We start from the raw sequence: 5,986 nt of genomic DNA on the forward strand, positions 1-5,986 counted from the left end.
AAATTCCCTCTTTTTATAAAGACACCAGTCGTACTGAGTTGAGAGCCCTTTCTACTCCAGTATGAACTCATGTTGATTAATTACATCTACAAAACCCCTATTTCCAAATAAGGCTGCCTTCTGGGGTACTGGGGGTTAGGGCTTCAACACATGCATCTTACGGGAGTGCAGTTCAACCCATAACACAGTGTTCAATTTAAAATGGATGTATGGGGGCACCTGAGCGGCTCAGTCGTTGGGCGTCTGCCTTCGGCTCAGATCATGATCCTGGGGGTCATGGGATCGAGCCCCACATCGGGCTCCCTGCTCAGCGGGAAGCCTGCTTCTCCCTCTCCCACTCCCCCTGCTTGTGTTCCCTCTCTCACTGTGTCTCTCTCTGTCAAATAAATAAATAAAATATTTTAAAAAAATAATAAAATAAAATAAAATGGATGCATGATGAATACTTCTGGGGAAAAGAGTATACTTACGGTGATGAGCACTGGGTAATGTCCAGAATTACTGAATCACTGTGCGGTGCACCTGAAACTAATATAACACTGTATGTTAACGATACTGGAATGAAAAATCAGTAAATCAATAGCTGGGTGATATCTTCATTGACTTCTTGTCAATTTACCAGTTTACCTCTTCTCTGACGGATGGGATTTTTGCCTTTTGAAAAATTCTACATCACCCGCATCACCTAAAGATTTTTTAACTACTGTAATAATAGAGGTATTTAGGGATCTTCATTTCTGTTGCTGAAATTTTCCATGTGTTTCTTCCAGAGTCTGACATTGTATCTTGAATTGATGATAACAATCCGGTGGCTGTGGAGAATGTTTGGGAGTTGCTAGGAAGGATGGAAAGTGTCTAAGATAAGGAAAACATTTGCAGCTGTCAACATAAAAGCCACGTTTTGCCCCTAAGAAATTGGGTTCTTTCAGGAAAACCTATGCAGGAAAAGGTCTTTTGAGACTCCCAAATGGCAGGTGGAAAAATGTTCAGTTTGAATCACTAACTTAGGGGGAAAAAACGTTAAAATAGTCCTAACGGTCTGTTCACAACAGCTACCCCATTAGCTGATCACTGAAGCGGTCCTTGGGGGGTGGGGGGGCTTTAAACAGCCCCCGATAACCAGGGGCCCTTCCCAAGGGCAGAAAGCAAGTGAATTTAAGGACAGGAAATCAATATGCATAATAAACCCCTCGAGTCACTGCTGATCTCCAAACTAATCAATACTGCACAGCATTCAACTAAATATTAAGTAATTATAAATTAAATATTAATTAAAAATATTTTGGGCAGAACCCCACAACCTCATCAATGTTCAGTCCTCTTACCCCTAACATGCGAGTCACTGGCCCTCACACAGGGCGCGCTGCGACAAGGGTTTTTCCGCCCCACGTAGCCGTGGATTTTTACGGGTTGCATTGTTTGAAAACGAGAAACTGAAGGTCGCAGTGAGCACCGCGGATGAAAACACACTGGTGAGACCGGGCTTGATGAGCCCCCCAGGGCTCATTAGAAAAGCAAAATCGCGGTCGCCCAACGTGGGGCTCGAACCCACGACCCTGGGATTAAGAGTCCCATGCTCTACCGACTGAGCTAGCCGGGCAGGCGCAAGTCTTCTCTTTTCTGGAGGCTTTCAAAGGAATAAGATTATTTTAACCTGCTCGAGATTTATGTTTCTCATTAGTTTTATTTTTCATATTTTGGGGAATAGAGTTTTTCACTACTCTCAACATTGGGGTTCATTTCTGATTCTGCGCACACAAACTTTTATTGTCTGATGAAATGTGCAGACGGCCCTCTAGTGGTCAGAGGGAAGGCCGGCCACACAGGCTACCCCCACTGCGGCCTGGAGACGGGAGTGGGAGTGGGGGCGGGGGCCGCGAAGGTGCGGGACACCTGCTCGCGTCCATCCCGGAGACTCCCGGGGCAGGTGCCCGGCCCCCCATGCAGGGGGGGCCTAAGACGTGCGAGACACCTGCTCGCGTCCATCCTGGAGACCCCGGGGCGGGACTCTCGCCCGCCATGCATGGGGACCTAGGAAGCGCCGGACACCTGCTCCAGGTCCTCCCAGAGACCCCCGGGGCAGGTGTTCGCCCCGATGCGGGGGGCGGGGGAAGTGCTGGACACCTGCGTGGACGCATGTCCTGCAGAAAAGCTCAGAGCCCAAGGCACAGTAGTAGAGCTAGCTGGCCTCTGGGGGCCCGTGTGCGCTTGAGGTTTCTGGAATTTTCCTGAGGTTTTATGGGATTTTGCAACTAAGCCATGCCATATTGTTCACACAGTAGACGGTTATGGAAAAACTAAGCAGTCTCAGAAATTAATTGAAAATACCATATGGTGTTTTTCGCCTACAGATCTAAAAGGTGAAGACCTTTATCCTATAGAGTGATAACACCTCAGTGTGGGAAGGGACACTATTTCAAGCCTCTCCCCACTAAAACTGAAAAATCAAAGACTTATTTTGCTTTTCTAGTAGGAACTGTAGTTCTCATCACCGCCTAGTTCCCATTGATGAGGGAGTGCTCTACTTCAAAGGAAAAACAAAAAACAAAACAAAAAAAACACATGTAGGATGAGTAAAAGCATAATTTCACAAACCTTTGGAAACAAGGATGATCAAATTGCAGTTAAACCATTACATTAACAGTTGGTGGGGAACTGGATATACACAACGATCAAAGTAACAGGACCCCCCTCACTCCCTAGATGCAGGAGGGGCAGTTGAATGGAAGAATGGACAGATAGGCTGTCACCACCCTGAGAAATTCATCTGAGTTTTGCCAGTGGCTTTACTTATCCTCAACAAGAGCGTGCGTCTCTGGTAGGAACGCAATTCGAAGTACACAGGATCAGTGGTAATTATTTATTCTATCCAAAAATGTTTTGTGTGTATTTGCCAGCCATTAGATATTAACTCCAGTTCATAGGAAGTGAAGAGGCATGATGAACCAGACAAATGACACCACTCGGAAGCAGTAACACAAAATCAGAAGATGGGAAACCTGCAGGACAACTGGCCCAGGGTCTTCGCTGAGTTCTGTATTTCTAGAAATGAGTTCTGCTAGATGAGGGGGCCCAAGGGCCATACCAGGCAGATGAGATAGGTGATCCTGGATCAGACACTGTTCTGGATAAACCAGCTATCAGTCAGATTTGGGGATCCATGGGGGGAAAGTGAGTATATTTTGAATATCAGACGAGCTGAAAATTCACTATAGGAGAAAAGTGGAGGTGGCTGATTGAAAGAAGGAGATTGCAGGCAAAATGTAATCTCTCTTAGGAAAAGAAGGCCACGTAGTAAGATATTAATGGTGACACTTGGGGAAGAGGAATCCCAAGTTTTACTTTTTGAATTTTTGTCTGTCTTTATTCTCTAGCTTCCTAAAATGCATATATATACTTGTATAATCATAAAAAAGGTTATTTAAAAAAATAGATGAGAAAGAAAAAAGAAAGTAAAACAAAGATATGACTAGAGAATGAACATTTTCCGTGTTTATACGTTCCTTTACAATTGGGCTGGCAGAAATGAGAACCCAGAAGCGCTGGGTTCTTCTCATGTATAAGAGGACTGTAAATCTGGTCCACACCTTCCTAGCAGTCCAGGCAAAGGAGGAAAGCTGATCGTTGTGGGGCTCATAGTACCCTCGATATTAAGCTGTCTAAACCAAGCTAATTCCTGGGGTAGCAGGACCAAAATGATACAGCTCAATAGAGCCTGTTATTCAGAAAGAGCTGTTCTGAGACCAAAGATACCTGGATCCTTATTCCTGTGGAAGTTGTGTGTGCGTGTTTCTTGTTTTCAAAATTGTGATGAAATAACACAATACGTAAAATTCTCTGTTTTAACCATTTTGAAGCGTACAGCTCAGGGGCATTAAGTGCGTTCATGTAGTCATGTAACCGTCACCATCATCTGTCCCCAGAACTCTTTCATTGTCCCAAACGGACGCTCTGTGCCCATTAGACACTAGGTCCCCCTCTGCCTCCCACAGCCCCTGGGACCTGCCATTCGACCCCTCTAGGTACCTCATACAAGTGGAATTATACGGTACTTGTCCTTTTGTGATGGCCTATTTCACCGAGCATGTTGTCTTCAAGGTTCATCCATGTTGTAGCAGGTGTCAGAATGTCCTTCCTGTTTAAGGCTGAGTGATATTCCAGCGTGTGCTTGTGCCCCCTTGTGTTTACCTCTTTGTCTGTCAACGGACATCTGCGTTACTTCCCCTTCTCTCTGAATGTTGGTGTACAAATACCTGTCGGAATCCCTGCTTTCAACTCCTTTGGGCATACATCCCAAAATGGAATTGCTGGGTCCTAGGGTAATTCTAAGTTTAGTTTTTTGAGGCAGGTCTTCTGCAATTTTTAGCCTTCGTGTAAACCATTTCCCAAATGCGGACCTCTATTTTTCAGCTGCAAAATATGAGGGGGGGGGGTGAGAAAGGGCTTCAGGAGGTCCCTAAGGAGCTCATGAACTAGTGACTGCCCAGGCCCCAGAATGAAAGTGCTGGTCTCCGTAGAACCTCCCTGAGTACAAGGAGAAAAGCTCTTCTTCCCAAGAGGCATGACCTGACTACCATTAGGCGCTGGTCCTGAGAGGCCTGGCGGCGAGGATGGAGGGATGGAGGACAGGGGGCTAAGGCTGCACAGGCCGGCAGCACGACAGGGCCCTTCTGCCCCACACCACCTGACCCCAGCATCTCCTGCCCCTCCCCCTCTCCGCTCACCTCCTCTGTTCAGAGACAGGATCCAGGCCAGCCTGAAACACAAAGACACTTGAAATGTCGGTAGGGATATTTCATTCAAAGGAACCCTACCGTCTTCTAGTGTCACCATGGAAACGGCTGAGACAAGAACCAGTCTGGCCTCCTCCCCTCTCCCCCTGGGTACCAGCCTCAGCTAAACGAGACTCCTCGGTGATCTGGGGGAGACCTCTGAAGCCAGCACCACCATCTTTTGGGTATTTCCCCTAAAACTCTTCAGGGCTGTCCACCGTCTCAGGATGAAGTCCGAAGTCTGAACCCCGTCATCAGACCTGCCTGGTCTTGATGGGTCTTGCTTCACCTCTCGGCCTCGATGCCCGCCCGCCTGCCCGCCCGCCCCCACCCCGCGCCTGCCGCCGCAGCCACACTGAGCTGGGAAGAGCAGAGCCCATGCATCTGCAGGCCTCCGGGAGGCCAGGTGCCCTTCTCCTGGGCCTGGTGTCTCGCTCCCACTCTCCTTTCCCAGCTCCGTCCTAGAAGACCCCGGTCGGGGAGGCCTTCCCCGTGAAGGCGTTACTGCTTCCCAGATGGCGAACATACTCTTCTTTGCACACCCGTGGTCGACCACACTCCCTCCTGACTCAACGCTGCCCCTTGGTCAAGTGTGCAGAGAGTAAGCACACAGGCATTGGCCTGAGCCCAGCTGGGTTCGAATGCCCACTGGGCACCCATACAGCCTGCGGTTTGCAAACTGCCCACTGGACTTCAGAGAGGCCTGCGTGAGTGGATATGTGTGCCGCAGGGCACTTGACTGCCTCACTAGGCTGTGGGTCTGGCAGGACAAGGACCTGGTTTCCCACCCCTGGTGCCTCCCACCTGCCAGGTGCTCTCTACCAGTGATCTCATTCATATCAAGGAGACAGGCTTGCCGTAGGGAAGAAGTAGCCCAGGGCCATCCCTGGGCATCATGGGGGGGTGGCGAGGCAGCCTGGCAGTCAGGCAGAGGCCACACTGCTGCCAAACTCCCCAAAGGCTGTCGGGAAGCCGATAGATGACAAGAGCATTGGTGAGGAAGGAGAGGAACCAGGACCCTCCTACACGCTTGGCGGGAACGGAACCTGGCTGCGGAGCTGGAGAACTGCAGGCAGGTCCCCAGAAGGTCGTGCCCAGAGTTACCCTCCAGCCCTGCAGGGCTACCCCTAGCGTGGACCCAAGAGAAACAAAAACATGTCCCCACAAAACCTGTACCCAGTGTTCAGGTCTGGGGCCTGCTTGGGGTTCTCTCT

The 5,986-nt window shown here is 49.1% G+C and overlaps 1 non-coding gene across 1 annotated transcript; it reads right to left on the reverse strand.

Annotated features, from left to right (window-relative positions):
• Positions 1-1,527: 1,527 nt before the first annotated feature.
• On the reverse strand, positions 1,528-1,600 carry TRNAK-CUU. Its single transcript has one exon. It is a non-coding gene; the product is annotated as a tRNA-Lys (tRNA).
• Positions 1,601-5,986: the final 4,386 nt, after the last annotated feature.

This window comes from Zalophus californianus, chromosome 6 (assembly GCF_009762305.2).
Source record: "Zalophus californianus isolate mZalCal1 chromosome 6, mZalCal1.pri.v2, whole genome shotgun sequence".
In the NCBI taxonomy this organism is placed as follows: Eukaryota; Metazoa; Chordata; class Mammalia; order Carnivora; family Otariidae; genus Zalophus; species Zalophus californianus.